Source organism: Anser cygnoides, chromosome 9, assembly GCF_040182565.1.
Source record: "Anser cygnoides isolate HZ-2024a breed goose chromosome 9, Taihu_goose_T2T_genome, whole genome shotgun sequence".
NCBI lineage: Eukaryota > Metazoa > Chordata > Aves > Anseriformes > Anatidae > Anser > Anser cygnoides.
Genome location: NC_089881.1, coordinates 24,678,070 through 24,697,523, shown reverse-complemented (window position 1 = coordinate 24,697,523; position 19,454 = coordinate 24,678,070). Strand labels below are relative to the sequence as shown.

The following is a 19,454-nucleotide window of genomic DNA, read 5'->3' as shown; positions in this document are numbered from 1 at the left end:
AGGTCCCAGAATTGTTCTAGGCAATGCTGGGATGGGACAAGATAACTTGCAAGGGGTGCAACCGGGTTTGGCTGGCTGAGCTACGCCAGAACCAGCTCCTATTTATCGGGTCGGGGGCTGTTTTATGCCATTTCCCAACACAGCAATGCTACAGCTCCAAGGAGACCTGAAAAAAGCAAACGGGCTTCTGAAAGGAAATCAGCGTTTCAGTTCTACACATTAGGATTTCCACTCCTTCCAAAGGACAGCACACTCCACCCAAACTAACAAGTAACTGGATGACAAATACGTGAATCTAAATGCAGCGCTGGGAACAGTTTCTTCTCTGCTGAAATTTTCAGATCCATTTATAGCATTCATGATTTTTTCAGAACTAATTTAAAACAGCTCTCGCAAGGTTAATTCAGTTCCTCTGTCCACTGTCTCTATTTCATTTCTGGTTCTCCAGCAACGCAGCTTAATCCCTCGCTCTCCAAATTCTTTATAAAATTATATGCTTACCACATGGGTAATCCTTATTGACAAGCAACCCATTAAAAGCAGGACTAGATTCCTAGAAGGCTTATATGAAAAACATAAAATAAAATAGCTTCTTTAGGCTCTGGAAACAAAACTTATAAAGCAACAATAACAAAACCATGCTATTATTTCTAGAATAGCGTACTTTGAAGTATAATTCATTTTGCATGGAATCAATTTTAAAATTACAGGCTCACTGTTTCTTGTCTTAACCCCTTCAAAACGTTGCCTTCAGAGCAGGTTGAATGAATCCTAAGAAAATTGCTACTCTAAAATCTCTCTGAGCCTTTATAACTGCAACATCTTCAGTTTTCAGCCCTCAAGTTTGTCACGTGAGGCTGTTTTCAGTGCATGCAAGAAGTTCTCATCAATTTGTTTATCTATTTCTCTCTAACAGCTTGAATGCCTTCTGCCATACAACGCGGATTTAACACCAGACACCTCTTTTGTGGCTAACTCAACAGATGGAAGCACAAAGTCACTTCTACCGCGTTCCCTGCTACTTCCACAAGCTCTCCTACAAATCAACTGGTGATGAAGTGCTACTCCCAGGTACGTTCATCACAGAAGGTCTGTCTTCACGTTTTTTAAAACAAAGCCAGAGGAGACACTCACCTTTATTTTTATGAATGTGACAAGCAACCTTTTTTCCTTTCAAAGTTGCATTAATACTTATTTGTGGACCAACAGGTGGTCCGAACCAGACTACCAGGCTCCCTCAGCTAAATATTTATAATGTAGGCAGACAATGTAATCTGTATGGCAAAAAAAAAAAATCCACCACCAGCCTCCAAAATTTGCTCGATCATCGTCACCACGGGTTTAAAACGAAGTGCCAGCAGTGGTCTAAAGAAACTTTCTGGAGTTACTCCTGGACCTGCGTTACGCTCAGACCGATTCCAGCGAAGAGCCAGATCGCGCTAACCACACCTGGACAGGCAAGGCCGCACTGTACCAGACCCAGCCCAGACAATTATTTGCTTTAAAACTCACCAACCCCCAAACCAATCCTTCGAAAGGCCCGGTCCCCTGAGCCAGGCGGGCAGCAGAGCAGAGCTGGCTGCCACCCACCGCCCCGCTCCCTTGGCGCGGAGGAGCGGACCAATTAACCCACCTCCCGTGGTGCAAGGCAATGCGGTGTTTGTGGCCTTATTCCTAAAACTCGCAGCTATTATTAGATAATCCCTGACTTCTCTCGCTAAGTTCTGCTAAGCCGAAGAGGCGACACAAAGCAAACATCAAACGGCACGTCTACTTCTACGTTAAAGGAATTAGAAATTCATAACTGCAGCTGAGAGGATGCCAGGCGGGTCAAGCTGCACGAAAGCCAATTTGGAATCGCACACATTTCCAACTGCAAAGTGAAAATAAATCAAAACACCGAGAATCTGTGAAATGTGGTCAGCGAGGCCAAGACAACAGGAGCCACCTTACCAAGCAAACCTAACAACACGTAATCTCGCTAAGATTGAAGTTCGCAGCAGTGGGAAGTGCTGGCTCACAGGAAGGCAGCACCTGATCTCTAGCTTCAGCTCCTAACTCAATTTATCTCAGTGTCACATCCAGGAAAGCAAACCAAACAACGATATCAAACCAACACCACCAAGTTCTGCCAAGTAACTCCTATTCCGGTCCCAGGTGGGCAGTCAGTCCCTTTCCTATTCTAACCTCACAGTTTTTCTAGGAGCACGTAGCTCCATTTTTGCCTCCTCCTGTCTGTAGAACGCGCCTGCTTTCTCTGCAAGAGCACTGCTAAGAATAAGCTGCTTGTTAACATGAAGAACGCTGCACGAACTCCACGTCGCACAAACAGAGGGCACAGCCTTCTCCTTAGCAGAGCGACGGCTGCGCTACACGAGGTTTAGCTCGCTACAGGAGAGGCGCACGCACCAAGGGAGGCGTTTCACCGAGAAGCCGTTCTGCACGCCAGCTCGGGGACACCCCAGAGGTGCCAGGCTGCGGCACGTCACCGGAGTTTCTGTAGCTTCCCTGACAGAGCCTCGAGCTGGTGCCAAGAGAGCCGCGTATCTCTTCCAATTGGATTTAGGGAGCTCCAAATATAAAGGCTTTGCAAAGCTATATTTTACTTGCCTTTTAATGGCTGGAAGGAGAGGAGCGGTGCTGTTGCTCCTGCTGCCAACGCGCGTTAGCTCCAGAAGTGCAGCAGCTACTTTTAGCTCCGAGCCCTCAGATCCAGCCCCCACAAAGTTTCTCCTCTCTGTTATTCTGTCTGTTTTGGAGCGCTGCGATGCTGTTAACTCCGCAATGAATATTAATAGCGCCTCGGAGGAGATTTGTTCTGTCTCTACTACCCCCAGCATATTCTGAAGCACTTGTAAACCTGCAGTAAGAGCTTACCATGTCAGAGACAAGGAATTCATTGTACCCCCGTACAATGGGTGCACACAAACCATGCATGCCAGCACCACATTAATTACCGATCCTACCTTCTTCCCAGGAAATGTGCTCTTTCACAAGGCACAAACTACGGCTGGCTTACGCTGCTGCAGCTGGAAATCGTGCAGGAAAGCACCACTGCTTGTCTCCTCTACCTCTGCAACGTTTCTAAAGGAGCAATTACTTCTCCCATAGTTTCACAGACTGACTCAAAACCACAAGCAGATTAACACCCAAAACCAGGCACAGAAAGGAGAACAGGGGGCAGCAGCAAAGAGTTAGGACACCAAGGCCAGAGGAGCTAAGCTTACCCTTGGAGTCAGTGAAGGGGTTGGAAAGGAAGCTTTTGAATAGGAAAAACACTACCAACAAGTCACAGGTGTAAAAAATACAATGGAAGACTGGGTGGGGTAGAAAGCAGGTGCTGAAACGCAGAGAATGAGTCACAGAAATACTTTTAAGTTTATCACAAGGATCTTAACTTGACGTACTGCCTTCAGAAGGCAAAGCAGGTTCTTTCTGCCAGGGTTGCACAGAAAAACAAGTGTCTGAAAGTACAATCTTTGTACAGAGAAACCCAGAGGTCCCTGCCCCACGTTCCCTCTCCTCCCTTCACGCTGGCTCTAGCGTTAGTTCAAGCCTGCAGCCACCGGCTGGGGGGAAAAAAAAGAAAGCTTCTGCCAATTCAGCTTCCTGAAGCCCCTCTTGCCAGTCAGTCAAGCGTCAGGGCAGGAGGAAGGCAAGGTCTGGGCCAGCAGCAAGGGGAAAGGGCCTCCTTCAGATCAGCCCGACACCCCGCCACCACATCCTGGTTCCTACCGCTGAGCACCTCGGCGTTCAGCGGGTGAGCTGTGAGACTCGTGCCTGGGTGAGAACTGAACGCCGCCTTCCCAGGCTCCGTCTTCCTCCGGAATAACTGAACGTCTCTGTGCCTTACGACACGGCAGCTGAGAGCACAGGCACAGCTGGGCACGACGGCAGAGAAGAGAAGCTGCAGCCGGTTGGGCCCAGCACCACGCTGCCTTGGTCTGCCTGGCTCTTCCCCCGGGGCCGGATCCTGACGAACACAGGCGGGTGGCTTTGAACTCGCCGGCTGGCGTTGGCTACTTCGCTGGAAAGAACAGAGCTGGTTAGAAGAGGCACGCTCATCTCGGTGGAGAAGCTCCGCAGGGTATTTGTTTACCGTGACGGAGCAGGCTATTAGCGATTAAAGCAGACCCCACAAAACCCCACGTCGCTTTGCCTGAGGAGGTACCACCGGCCCAGCTGCAGGGAGCAGCCTCGTTCCAGTCTGCGCAGCTGAGAAGCTGCTACGTCCTTACTAGGCCAGCACCTCCGGGGAGCTGTGCAATTAGGAATGTCCTTTTTTTTTTTTTGGTTATTTTAGCAGTGAAGCTGTGGAGGAAACAAAGTCCACGGAGAGCTCATCTAACAGTGAGGCAGAAAACTTCTACCTGCGGTGTTTTGAGTGTCCAGAAAAAGAAAACAAGCGGGGTAGGCAGAAGGTAGAGATGCCTGTTAAAAGGCAGGTGCAATAACTGAGGATCTGCTAAAATCACAGCAGCTGGGACAGAACAAAAGGGGTTGATCCTTTGGGAGCTGGGCATCTCTGGCATCAGGCAGAAGAGAGGGCCACGGGACGTTTGGGAGCCCGTGGCTGTGTGGCCCCAGGACCACGGAGAACACCTGGGGAAGAGGGAGGAGAAGCACAGGGAACGGGAGCTCCCCACCTGCTGGCAGCTTGCCCTTGCACGGGGTTGGGTGAAACAGGAAACCCGACAGGTTTTTCGGACCTGTATGTTGGCGTAAAGTCATTTAGTGCAAACAAAGCAAATGTCAATCCGCCAGCACCTCTGGATACAGCTGAACACTAAGAAAATACAGACTACAGCCTGGGGAAGTCTGGTTCGAGCTGGTTTTGATGAATTTGAAAAGAAAGAGCAGGAAAGAGATGGCAAATCTCCTGATAACACCCGCTCTGACTTTACACTGCATCACTCACTGCAGATCAGTGCTTTTTAACCGTGTCCAGAAACTGAAATGTTCTGCCAGAATTGTTTTCTGCCTTTTTTTTTTTTTTTAGAAAAAAAAAGACACACAATAGTCAAAAAAAAAAAAAAGTATTGATCACATTGAAGGTTTTCTAAGAGATTTTCAACAAATGTTTAGACAACATTTCAGACCCCTTAGGGCATTTTTCCTAGTATAAAAGTATTCCTGCTGCAGGTGTTTCTCCTTCTCAGAGGCAGAGAATACCAGGACGAGCACCTGAAAAGCAAACGACTCCCGAGCTCTCTCTGCTCTTTGATGCCAGCGGGTACCACATCTGCCTTTCTTCCACAGAGGCACCTCTGACAGGCTAACGGTCTAGCACAGAGTTTTTGATCAGCTGGAAATACGTAACTCAGGAACCACTTGCTCAATTATTTTTTTAAATCCCCCAGTCCCTAGGACTAATCAGAACCTATTAAAATTTTAACACCTGTTTCACAAAGTTTTAATCCGCAGAGTTTGATTCTGCTTCCCAGTCGCTTAATGGGGCCAAGAACTGCTACATGAGAAGAATTCCCACTGTGCCTCTAGGACATTTCTGGTGTGTTCCAGGCCTCCGTGCAGTCACAGCTTGCTCTATTTCCTTCTTGCCAAAATGGCCTCGGAATTCAGCACGAAATCTCCATGAACTGTTGCCACTTTCTGATGCGTTAAGATGAAGTCTCATGCAAACATTTAGCGTCCAATATCACACCGAGGGTTTTTATTTCTGCATTTAAACACCAGGGCTTGACAATACTGAGCCCGTGTGTACATGCGCAAATACAAACACCTAACACACACTGCTCCTGTTACTGCTGGCAAACTAAATCAAAAGGCGCGTGTCCCAGGAAAGCTGCCTGGTAAATGAATTTCTTCCAGTGCCATAGACATTTAACCAGGGCCTCTAGTTTGGATGCTCCTTCTCTCCCGACACACCTCTAACTTAGCGGCAGGAAAGGCTGGTTGCAGGCGTTCAGGGCTTGTCACAGAGGAAGAATTAGCTGGCATTTGCTTGTACCATTTGTGTATAATAGCTGGGGCCTTTCCGATAAGGCAAAGGAGGACCATTTCTTGGAAAACATGTACAAACACTTATAAAATCCTGCCTCGGAAGAAATGTATATTTAATTTCATGTATAATTAAGAATACCAACTGGAGCTCCATGCGTCGCAAAGAAAGAAAATCCATCCTCCTCGCAGGGTAGTCCACAGGCACGGTTGCTCAGGCCAATCACTCGAGCGCGTAGTCCCCCGGTCCTGCCCCTCTGTGCAGTCGTGTTCCCAGAAAACAGTAAGACGTTTTTGCCTGATTATAAGCAGAAGTCGAGTGCAAAGTAGGTTTTTGTTTGTTTGTTTGATGTAGGAGAAAAAGCAGACAGAGTGATACCACGTTACATCAGGCAGCAAGAGAGGCTAGCAGCTCACCGCCCTGCGAGCTGTCCTGCCGCGGTCATCTCACGCAACTAGAGGCAGGCTTGGAGGGGAAGACGTTCAAACAAAAAAGCATGCATGAAAAAAATCTGCACAGTTTCTGGCTATGTGGAATTCAGTGTTGTACGATTATTATGCTGTGCTTATTGGTTCTTCACTGTTGTAGCTATGGAAAATATTTTGAGATCTCCTGGAACACGACTACTATTTTTTCTTCTTTATTTAACCGTAGAGCACTGAAGAAAACTGCCTGTGACCAGTCAAAACATCATCAAATTACAGATGAGTTCCGTTTCAACTGCTTTTTTCGCTTCTAGAGCAACAAGATGAATTCAAACTACTTTAATTTCTTCTCCCAGACACGCTTGCTCTGCCAGCAAGTATCCTGCAGCTTGCAGCACAGCTGTAGCGGGCATTCCCCAGATGTGCTTTTCTTGCCTCTCACAACCTTAGGAGACAGCCATGCTTTCCTGCAATAAAGCTGCTCAGGTGGTAAAATAAAGAAATGGTCTCACCTTCAGCATCCAAAGGCTCCCAACCAGAACGACCCTGGTGCCTGATTTCTGCCAAGTGGTTCCGAAATTAAAAACGTACGCATTTTGGTGCACTGAACAATAAGCAGACTCAGACTGAAAAGTTGTAATTGTTCGGGGTAAACAGCCCTTAGCCTGGGGCAAAATTTTCTCTTCTACCTTCTGTAAGACGTAAGCCAGATTTTCAAACTGAACTGTTGAAAACAAAACCGTTCGCTGAACTCGGGAGGCCACTAATGCAATCAGTGGTTGCCACAGGATGGTCGTTACCTCAGAACCAGACTGAAGCATCACGGTGGAAAACAATCATCTGTTGGGACTGGAAAAAATGAAATAACCACAGAGCACAAATATAACTGGATCCAGATTTTAAAACAGCATTATTTTCTCTAAAGAGAAGTAATTTTCTTAAGACGGGATTAACTTTAAATGGGACTAATAAATCCAGTAATAACACAAACATCCTTTTAAAAGGCACATTTACAATAGACACTCAAAATGTTTTGTAAGCAAAATGCAGTTTCCACAATGCAAGAATTATCAAAACAAGTTTTCGTATATCACCGCTCCATTTATGTGGCTCAATTTACACAACAGATGCTCAAGCTCTGACATACTTTCTAACACAGGACAGAGATATGTTAAAAGTTTCCTATTTTTTCACACAGAATAATCTAAACTAACAAATCTTCAGGAGCCTCTTGTCTAATAAAGACCCAAAGGCCAGTAATGCTTTCAGATTCATCTTCATCCTCTAGACATCTTTTCTTGACCACTCCATTCTTGACACTTAGCTCGGACAAATCCTGTAGAGGAGCAGCTGTAGCCCTCAAGCTGCAGATTTCCAGTGAGATGTTGTTCTTTTTCAGATTGTGAAATGTCACGATGTTTCCTTCAAGTATTCTCACCTTTCTGCTAAAGAAATCTCCATCTTTTCTTTGAGTCGGGATAAAACTTTTAAAATCGGGTTATATCTCCTACTTTACGTGGGTTTCACGGGCTGTTTTCCTGTGGTAGTGCACATTAGTTCAACAGTCTTTGAACCAGCTCCCGCGGAGCGAGACTGCTGTCCACCGAGGCGTTCCCTGCCCCAACAAATAGCTGTCATTCCAGTCGTCTTCTGGCAGCCGAGCAAGGGCTGAAAACACCAGCTGGGAGAGTCAGGAAAGGACAGCCCACTAGTTCTGGACAACCTAATGAAAAGCCAAAAGGAGTTTGATACAGCTGCACAACGCCACAATTCCTACCCTCTTTTTGTTCTTCCTCATCTCGGTCTTTACAGGCTCGTACACCGCAAGTCTTCTCTCTCTTTGGTCTCAAAGTTCAGTTTCCATTTCAGCTAGATGAAGGCAACTGAAGAACTGTTGAGAACTTTAATCTGCAGCTGGAAAGGCAGCAGTCATACCAGGATTACAACCAGGGAGCGACGAATTATTCAGCCAACATAAATCTGCAATTTTTACTGGATGGGCAATTTAAAAAATTGATGAACTTCTCTTTAAGGGCAGTTTGAAGCACCCTTTCTAAAGCAGGAGTAAATAGTTACTCCAACAAACTCTCCAACCTCCTCCTTCGTTAAATCCCGTTTGCACTGACGCTGAGGCTTACAGCTCACCAGCTGCCAGAGTCAAATCACCAAGCTGCAAGTTGCATACCCATAAGCAATGACAGCAGAACGTCACTGGTCTTAAACATACACGCACGTAACGAGAGCTGTTGTTTTAAAGACGACCTCTTTTAGCTATTAATAAAACCTCCACTAAATATACTTTCGGTGTATAAAACATTTATGGTTATTATCTGCTTTCAACTTAAAAAGAGCAGCAGCATTTTGGAGTCTGACCTCACGCTGTTTACGTGTGCACTATGGCCAACCACGCCATGCATTCCTGCCCACGCCTGATTTATTGAACGAGTACATATGCAGATTTCTTGTCCAGAAAAACGGGAGGAATTACTAGCACTGATGAAATCCAGATATAGGGCTAGCTACTGCTTTGCAAGCCTCTCTGGCTTCCAAAAGAGCCTAAATCCAGATCGTCAAATTCAGACTGAAACCGAGTTTCAAGGCAGGACATCAGGATTTAAAGTCTGTACTTTAAAAGCTGTATGTAAAATAACAAACCTCATGCCCACAGAATAAATAATTAGCACTAAATTCTCTCGTACAGCAGAACATAAAACAGCACTTTTATCGTCTCTTATTAGCTAGAAATCTCCATTTCACCCTAATGAGCTGGGATCTGGTTTCATGCGCAAACATCAAGTATTAAGCCCTGTAATAGCTCTCAAATATTTTATTTAAGCAGTTAAACATTTCAACTTTGGGGCTGAGTAAAATGACGGGGAATTAAGTAGGTCTGGAGGAGACAGAAGAAGTATTTATACCGCAGATAACCTATACTCCCGCACCGAAGTGCCGATTTTAAATGGCTTCTTTGCACATTGCTAGCGTGTGGCTGTTGTAGCACGGAGAGCCGCCGAGGCTAACTGGGCACAGCGTTATCAGGCTCAGAGCACCGCGGCAGCTGCACAAGTCACGGTGCCCAGGCTCCGTCACAGCCACAGCAGCGCCTGTGGTCTCCAAACCACCGTAACCTGATACGACCGCGTATTCCATCGCAGTATTCCTCCTCTTCTCAAGAACGATTTAAGATGAGTGGTATATCTGCTACTGCCTCAGGCTTCTGTGCAAGATGCTCTTTTTCCCGATTAAGAACTCGCACAGCAAAGCAGGAGCCGGCTCTGTGCAGCCCCTTCAGTACATTACGGCAGCACACTGCGATTAGATGAGCGATACCGAAACCTCTGCAACTGCATTTTTACATCTCATTCCTGTATCACCTCTCTCAGCGCAACCCGCAAATACCCAGTAACGCACAGGACGATATTAAAAGTCAACGCATCTCGCTCACAGAGCAGTCGTCCTTCCTTCTTCACTTCTGTCCCAAACAGCAAACGGCTCAACATCGAGAGCTTTGGAAACAACGCAAGGGAAACAAGCAGGACTGACGAACGCCTACGAAAACTCAGAAACTTCTCGTTGTGGTGCCTGGCCTCGGGAGGTGCGGGGGCAGAAGCAGCAGTCGGTGTCCACGATGATTCCGCACACAAACGAGCGCACAGCAAAGCCAGCCTCCGTAACTTGGCTCGGCACCAGGGTCCTCTCCTGACCCTTGTTCCAACCTTTGTTTGCAAGCTGGAACAGATGTTCTCAGCCTCACTGGAATGAACCAAGAAGGCAGCTAATGGACTGTTTTTCTCTGTGACGGAAGGGAAAAAAAACTTGCCTCGTTTCACTTACTTTTTAAACCTTCCCTCAACTCTCACTTTGGACTGATGAGATCTTCAGTTCCTGTTCTTCGATATATTGAGATTTTAAGCTATGAATAGTGTCCCACAACACTGTAAATTCTCCTAATGAAAGAGGAAGATGGCCATAAGAAAGGCTGCACTTATGTCTCCCCTTTCAGGTCCATCAGCTGTGACTCCCCACGTACCTGACAGCTACGTGAGCCACGCACCACGCAGTTAAGCCCATCATCACTTTGGTCCCTTTGTAATTCAGCTGTCATTTAATTAGTTCCCCTTTTTTTTTCCAAGTTCATGCAAATAAGAGATCAGTAACATGTTTACTAATTGCGACTGGTTCAAATTGTCTCAAACATTGGAAATTATTGCAGGTGCAATAAGAACGTCCCAGAACAGGGACCAGCAAAGGACGGTTGGACATCAAGGAGGCGAGCTGCCCCTGCGGATCCCGGGGCTCTGAGCGCCCTCCTGAAGCACAGGGAGCTCCAACAGCTCCCAGGGCAGCCCGTGCGCTTCCCTAGTTTGTCAACCTACAGCACCACAGCTAGAGGACAAAAATGCAAAGCACTTACGGAGCACTGCCAGTGCCACCAGACTTCTACAGCTCCCCGTCTGGGCACCTGTGCACGCCGGTGTGAATCAGAGGCCAGAGTGTTCAAAATCCGGATGCGAGGAGGTGCTCGGACCCCTAAAGCACGTCACTGGGAGCCGCGCTCTGCAGGACCCTGCTTCTGCAGAGACGCATCAGTGAGAACAGCTTCCCCGGAGCGTCGTGCCTCATCTTCAGCCTACAAAGACAGCTTCATGGCGAGCTCCTGAACTCCAACGTTTAAGTAAGTTCTTGCGTATTATGGCGTGATGCTTAATGATGGAAGCAGACACGGCAGCAGTGGGACAATCTGAAGCTGTGTAGTGGAGCATCTGTGCTGCCTGGCAGCCCACAGCCCAGGCCGCTAACAACTTCTCTCTACAAAATATTTATATATTTGCGCCTTTCAGGCCCTCATTATCTCTTTCAACCTCCCTCCCGCCCAGTACCTCACTGATCTCTGGCTGCACACAACCAACACCTGCAGGTTTTTCCCACTGGCACGGAGCTGTTCAAGCTAGGGGCCTCAGGCGACAGTAAGAACCCCGATGGGCTGGGATACACGCATGCTTTTGTCATTTGCTTCATTTGATTTCCCTCCTCATGTGGCTATATGGAGGAGGGAATGCTATATGCATGCTCTTATCTGCATGATAAGAGCAGAGACCCTCATCCCCAACTGTAATTTAATTCCCTTTTATTGTTCTCAACCCATCCTTCTTCCTTGAAACCCTCCTCACTGCTTAGAGCGATCTTCTTGCGATAAAGAACTTTAATTCAGTAAACATCAGGTCAGTCTTGAGTGTTTTATCAACATAACTAAAAGCCAAAACCAAATAGACCACATTAACCATACTCCTTCCAGGCTCCACGTTGCTGCTGTGGTCACAACCCAGGCTCTTTGAAGCTGGTCTCCTGGATCAAAAGCAGCAGCTTCCAGAAGACGTTAGTCCTGCAGGGCATTTATTTAACTCTCCTTTCAGCACCAGAAAATCGGAGTGAAGAAGGAGTGCTGCCTCAGGAGCCCAAGCCGCAACACCTGCAGTCGTTAAATTGCAAGCAGTGCAGTTGCTTGCAGTGACTCTCCTTTATGTTGCTCAAGAGAGAGCACATTATGCCAAGTTTTCAAGCCCTGCCGTTAGCTCCCCATACTGAAAGACTCGGGTTGGCAAGGACAGAGAACAGCGCGTCTCCCTTCCAGAGAAGCAGGTGAGCACCACGATGCAGTTCAGCTTCTCCCCCTAGGCAGCACCGCAGAGAAGGCCTGGGAGCTCTGCGAGCTACCCCATTAGGTAGCAGGGATTACAGGCAGCTACATCCCAGCCCCTGACACTGCCAGGCAGACCCCCTCTAGCTCCAGAAGTGACCAATACGGTGCCAGCCTCACAGCTCCCACGCGGGATGAGTTCGTGGGACCCACTGTGAGCTACGACGTCAGGCAGCGGGCTGGGAGCTCACTTACAGAGGAACGGCTGCGCTCCTCACCCTCGTCCTGTCTAATAGAGCCGGTCGGCTTCACACATCCGTGCCTTGTTACTTCCAGTAGTTTTTACGCCAAAAAATCTGTTTCAAAACAAAATGCTGAAAGAATTCATTTAAAATACGACAAAATTAAATGTTCTGGCATTTCGCAAACATTTCTTTTTTATTTAAAGTATTTTCTTCTTGTTTGTCTAGACAGAGCAATTCAGGAAATTTCATCCGACGTCATTCGTGTTAGCATACAGGCAGAGGAGGGGATCTCCTACTTATTCGCACTGTTCCGTACTGCTCATTTTGTGTTGTAAAATCAACCCGTGGCGACGAGAGTTCAGTGCTAAGGCACTGAGCGGTGCCGGGCGAGAAGCCCCAGCCCGCTCAGGTTTACATCAGAGCTGCTCGCAGGGCAGGGACACAGCAACACCGTGCTCTGGTATGAAGGGTGACCCCCACGATCCGTGGTGCTGATGTGGAGAAAGCATTGATGCTCCCAGGTCTTAGGCGCCATTATTTTCTTGATAACCACATAAAGAGAAAAGAAGCTGAAGATTGCAAAAAGCAGCAGGCAGGTTACTTTAAAAAGAAAATCAACCTGGAAGCTACACAGTTAATGATATTGGTGCCTGACAGAGCAAAAAGGCTCAGTTGCACCTGGGAGAGAAAAGCAGGGGGACTACAAAGTTCTATTTTCAGTTGTATTGCTGACTTGTAGCAGATCAGCCAAGGGACATAAACAGAAATTTAAGCCTGTAAAGTGATCCGAAAACACCTGTTCACAGAGGTATAATGTTTTCTCCCGATATACTTTTGAAATACTTTGGATGAGAAGCTCAGCCAGGTAAACTTAAAGCCCCCGGGACAGACAAACTACTGAGTTTGCAACTTGTATATAAAAATAATCTCAATTAACGTTAAACGGCGTTTGTCACTCAAATTGTATTCTGCTCTCCCAATCAATTGGGAGTGCTGGGAAGCTCAGTAACAAAACATTCCAGTAAAAATCTCTCTGCACCGTAATAGGTTTGAGGTTGTGTCCTTTCCTATTATTCATCAACATGATTCTCGTCTTCCTTCACCGTCAGGTTTTCCCTTAATAAGGGATGCATAACCCACGTGCCAAAAAAGCTTTTAAAACTTAGGTTTGAAACAACTAATTCCAATATGCAGCTGGATACACTCTCTTTTGGCTCTTCTGCCTTGGCATTACAGCCTTGTTTAGTTTATTAGAAGCAGCTATGTCAATTGCCAGTCTTGAAAGTTTACATGAACACTTTAGAATATACAAACTCCAGCTCGGGGAACTTAAAGCGAGGAGAGCAAAACCGACACATCCCAAGAGCGACGCTGAGCTACTCAGAACATCCTTCCAGTGAAGCGAGATGCAGACTTGGGCCAGGATGCAGCTGCCATCCTGCCTGGCTGGGCACCGCTAGCAGGCAGACGAGCGCTGCTCTTTCTGGTTTGAGAACATGCTTGAGAAGAGAAACTATCGCCTTAGTAAGACAGCTGATTGGAATAACAGGTTATGAACTGTACATGTTTGCCTCTGAAGGTTAGAGGGAAGAACGGTTACTGAGGTCGTAGTGTCAAGGTGCCACCTTCTACCAGAGCCACCAGGACAGAGCCTTCGAGCAGATTTACACCAACGCTCCAGCAAATGCCTTGCGGGACGGCAGGTTCTCCAAACCAGGAAAATGTTTGGGGCTTTTGAAATTACTGCCTGTCTTACGATCGTTCTCTCTGAAGAGCTGGTAGGTTAGCTTGACTGCAGAGCAGTACTTCCAATTCTTACCTGTCCTGTTGTAATTCAACTTAGAAATGGAGCCTGAGGAGACAGTGCCTGACCTCGTAACCAACGGTCTGGCCACAAAGCCCAGGTTTCAGGAAGAGATGCTTGGTAAGAACACCTCCAACACAAAATCAACCTTTAAAGTCCCAAAAGTATGTCTCAAATCAATTCACACTCCACGGCATTAAAACATTTAACACAATTAGTTCTAGTAGCAATCATTCTGTAACTCCTAACAAATGTAGATACATTATTTGGTCTCTTATTTTTCTCCTGCTTCTATTTACAGTTATGATATCCACACAAAAACAGGGGAAAAAAAATCTCAAGGAAGAATTTGATAGCATGTACCATTCCCCTTTCCCCAAACAATACAAGATACAGATAATGTGAAGAAGTATATCAGGAGATGTAATTGCTAAAATAAATACTAAAGCAAAAAAAGAATTCAAGTTGATGATTTAAATGCTTGTCAATTAAAACCATCACAGAAAGTGCTCATTTAAAGCACTGATTGAAATAATTCCATCCTGGAGGCAGGAGATTGCTCCTGCCCTCAATGTTAAAAATAATATCGTCATTAACCTCGGCAACAATTTTCTAATTGCCAAAGATTGCAAATCTTTTATGTAACATTCATCCACTGAGAATTCAATCACCCTACTTTGCCTTTCAAAACCACTGCTGGAATAGTAGTTGTGAGACAAGCCCCCTTTTAAAAAAAAAAAAAAGAGTCCAACTTGGGTGATGCATTTTGTATGAAAGCATACAACATTTATCTTGTGCAAAATGGAAAAGTTTGTCACATCCATCTCGCTGCGAATTAATGCAGCACCTCACATTATATTTATGCATGAAACATAAGCAAAAGGAGGGGCAGCTTGGAGCTCTTCTCCGGCGTTTCCGTGCCAATTGGCACTCCGAAACAGGCAGCTGGTCCCACATTTTGTTCTCGAAGTCCTGAGCAATAAGGACTCTCAATACATGCCAGCAAACCAATGACCATCAGTAGAAACAAAGAGGGCAAAGTTTAGTTTTCAGAGCAGCCAGAGTTATAAAACTGTTAGTGCTCTTGAAAGAGCCATAAAGAAACGCAGCCAAAACGCACACTCATGTTCTCTGTTCCTCTCAAACATGCACAGAAAGAGAGAGAGATAAAACAGCATTCATCCTAACACCCCGAAATAACTCTCACACGTACATCTCCCAGGTTTTGGAACTCGGGCAGCACATAAACAGTGGCACACTGAAACTGAGAGTCGTTTTCCTACGGCTGCCTGACAGCCGTGCTAGGAGCGTGTTATTAAACGTACCCAGCCCTACAGCAACCTGCAGCTAGGGCAAGCTGATGCAAACACACACACACTGCTCTCCCTTCCTCAATACCTCCGCTTCAGTAGCAGTTTGGGGAAAATGCACATTTCAGGGAAAGTTTAGGCAACCCTGCAGTCCACATGTATGCTACCTGCAAATAAATCACGGTGCCGTTTAAAATGCAAGTTTAAAGAAGTGCAAGTGAGCCGTGGCACACCAGAGAAGTGTATTACGGACCGTGCACTTTCATTTGGCGGAAGAAATGTTTCGTGCCCTCCAGCAGTTTTCTGTCTGGTAGAGAATGAAAAAGTAAAGAGATTTATTACATTAAAAAGTGTATTGATTGAAAGCAGTACTGTATGACAGTTTCAGCTATTACAGCAGAACTTAATAAAATCAAGTGTTTACCCCTGAAGGGGATTTTTGGGAAAAAAAAAAAAAAAAGAAAAAAAAAAGGAAAGCTTTTTTAACATTTATGACAATGAGAAAATTTGCAAGGGATAACATTTTAACACCGAAAGTAAATGCAAATAAATGTTCATTTCTCCAGGGGAGCTTTGAGGTTTGCCGACATGACGTGCTGCGGATAATTGCGCCGTGGTTTAGCAGTTAAGACACGTCCTTTGATTGTCTGGCTGGCGATGTCAGCTGCTCACACAGCTGTGAATCAGACAAGGTCGGAGATGATGAGAGCCAGCAATGTTTCAGCATCGTAATCAATTTGTATCAGCAGCAGGAGCAGCGGGACTGGAACTTGGTGCTGCCACGCTGCGCCCTCAGGTTCGCTACGGCACCCAACGGGCACAGCGGTGCCTCCTCCTCCCCCGTCCTCTGCTGCAGCGCTCAGCTGCCCGGAGCCTGCCCTGCACCCGGCTCAGCACCAGCTGCAACCACACGTCAGCTGCTACCTTCCCGGAATGACACTTCTACGAGAGCAGAAAATAGTCTGATTTTCCACGCAGATTATTTCATAGCCTGCACGTGACTCTAAACTTGAAAGCCTGGTCTCAAGAAGTATGTTCTGTTCTTTTTATTTCTTGGCTGTGATCACGATAGCTCACCTGGACCAGGTCAGGAACAGCTCTGCCACCTAAGTGTCAGGCAACGCTGGCACAGAAGGGCAGCTATTTCAGCTACCCTTTACACTCTCACCAGTGTCACCTACTCACCCTGGCTCAAGTATTTATTACTATTCTGGCACCTTCAAACCTTTCTTTCCTCCAAATTGTAACAAAAATGACATGCTTTTTAAGCTAAATAGCCTTCAAATAAATCTCTCCATTTAGCAGTAAGTTTTAAGCTGCTTGAATAAAAGCACTAGCTGAAGTGTTTCACACCAGCTAAGTGACTGGAGTGAAAGCGCACCAACTGCCCAACCCAAAAACTCTCCGGCTTGCAGCAGCTGCTGACTCTGCCTACAACTCCTAGCAGCCTGAGACCATGAGCTGTCTGTAGGCACGTCTTTGTCAGCACGGAAACCTCCTTCTGGACTTGTCTTACGTCTTCTTTGTTGTCACGATTACGTTCAGGGTGAGCTGAAGCTCCGCAGGGCTAATAAAAACCGAGGGCCATTAAATCTTCCTGATGATCTTTTACAGCGAAGATCCCTTGGGCAGGGAGCTGGCCACCAGCCAGGGAAACTGGTCTGTCCTGCCGGGCTGCTAGCGAAGCAGCGGGGCTGGCGAGGGAACATCGATCACGCCGCGAACGCGAGCAGGGGTCAGCAGCCGAAGGGATGGCAGCCACCGAAGCCGGCGTTGAGCAAGAAGAGCCTCGCTGTCACCTGCTGCCTGGCTGCGAAGGCACACAGGGCACGCGTTCCCGAGCTCGTTACGGAGGTTTGCGCGTCGAGGCGCTTCTAGGAACACACAGATCGCGTTAAGCAGCACGGATGTGCCACGTGGCACGAGCGGCAGCAGCTCGCCTTACCCTGGCACGCTGCCCCAGAGGCGGGCGAGCACCCCGTCAGAGGCAGCGACTGCTGAGGGCCCCTGCGCAGCTGCTCCCGCGTCCGCCCGGTCCTGCCGCAGGGCACGCACGGGGTCTGCCCCTGCACGGCCCCATGTTGCTGCTGCGGGCAGAGTACAGGTACAGCATCCCCTAAACGGGTGAAGGTGTAAGCTTCACGGGATGCTAGGGATGCGTGGGACGAAGGTACGGCCACAAGGTTATCTGGAGAGCGGGGAGCGGGAGCCAGGATGCTGCCCTCGAGCAGGGGGTGGCAGCAGGGTCTGAAAGGCAGAATTTGGGTTGGCGAGTTCACTGCAACCTTAAGGCTTTAATGAATTTTAGAGAGAAGTGGAGCCAGAGGTGTATGACTTTGAGTGCATAATTATAGCAGCTGCTGCCCTTAAACTAGTTCTGGGAGCTCTCATTTGAAGGCCGCGGATTCAAACCAGAGCTCACAGAATATAAGCACTTTGTTCCTTTTTCTGGATCCACTGGTGTCTATGATGTGCTTAAAATGAAGAGCGAGCCCTGAACATTGAGGTTCAAGGACCAAAACTGTTAGTGCCAGACACTTTTTTAATGCCTTTTGGGTCACAAAACACGACTGATCTCGTCCAGCACCATTCCCAAGATCTGATTCAGAGGCTGCTGGTGCCAGGGCAAGGCACTTCAAGACACGAGGGTGACAAGCTACTGCCTGCAGCTTCCCTGCTCCGAAGGCACGATGCATGTGCTGAGGAAGCATGCGGAGCAGGGCAGATGAAGACGAACGGCTCTGGAGGGTCTCAAGAGCAAGGGAAAAAGCAGAGGTGCCCGAGTGCATGGGAACAGAGCCACCAGCACGGGGCCTTACTGCAGGGCCAGGGCGGCTGCAGGGAGCTGCAGGACTGGGAAGAACTGGGCGGCAGCAAAGCAAAGCATCCACGCACCCGGATTGTTTACAGAGCTCAACTCCACCTTTAAGATACAATTTACACCATAAATATTTGGATCTCCCTAACATCAGGGAGGAAGGAGAAACACTATTCCGGTCTGACAGCGCTACTGAAAACAGGCAAGTGCAGACCAAGCGATCTGCTGGAACTAACCCCACGACCAGCGTCAGTGTTCTTCCTCTTTACAGATTCACAGATTCACAGATTTTTCTAGGTTGGAAGAGACCTCAAGATCATCGAGTCCAACCTCCGACCTAACACTAAGTACTCCACTAAACCATATCCCTAAGCTCTACATCTAAACGTCTTTTAAAGACCTCCAGGGATGGTGACTCCACCACCTCCCTGGGCAGCCCGTTCCAATGCTTAATAACCCTTTCGGTAAAGAAGTACTTCCTAACATCCAACCTAAAACTCCCCTGTCGCAACTTTAGCCCATTCCCCCTCGTCCTGTCACCAGGCACGTGGGAGAATAGACCAACCCCCACCTCTCTACAGCCTCCTTTCAGGTAGCTGTAGAGAGCGACGAGGTCGCCCCTGAGCCTCCTCTTCTCCAGGCTGAACAAGCCCAGCTCCCTCAGCCGCTCCTCGTAAGACTTGTTCTCCAGACCCCTCACAAGCTTGCACTCAAACACAGAAGCATCCAGAAGTGCTTCCACCAAACTCCCACTGCTCCGGAGCCACTTGTTTATAATCCATCCAGGCTGGACTCTGGGATAAGCAGGACGAGCCAGCAAGTCTTCGCCATCACCTGTGGTGCACAGCAAGCACTATCCGTAGTACGAATTAGCACATTTTTAAACTATTTAAGACACCGCTCATTACTGAGCCTTGCTCTGCCCTTAGACATTGCCTGTACGTGTACGGATGTGGGCCCAGGAGCGTTACTGCAGGATCTCAAGTTAAAAAGCATCAGGCCCACTAAAAACTGTTTGAACATCCCCGTCCCGCAGCTGTAGCGATGGACGAGCTGCGGAGCACTCAGCCCGGAGCAGGAGCACGCACGCGAACACTTCCCACGGACCGGTCCCCCTTATTCCAGCTCACCGAGAAACTTAAACGGCTGCTCATAATCTAAAAGCATCTATGGATCAACACTGATGTAATTAAATCAGCGGCAATCAGCTGGCGGCCTCTGTGCCCAGACGTGGAAGCACCGGCTCAAGCTAAGC

The 19,454-nt window shown here is 47.5% G+C and overlaps 1 protein-coding gene across 3 annotated transcripts in view; it reads right to left on the bottom strand.

The window, feature by feature from the left end:
• Positions 1-19,454, bottom strand: part of PPM1L (protein phosphatase, Mg2+/Mn2+ dependent 1L) — a 99,675-nt gene that overhangs the window by 59,376 nt on the left and 20,845 nt on the right. The window contains exon 1 of one of the 3 annotated variants that reach the window (XM_048059371.2): positions 2,967-3,201. The exons of the other annotated variants lie outside the window; for them this stretch is intronic. The gene's annotated coding sequence lies outside the window, so the exon portion shown is untranslated. Of the gene's footprint in view, positions 1-2,966; positions 3,202-19,454 lie in introns of those variants that run through there. 3 annotated transcript variants of the gene reach the window in all.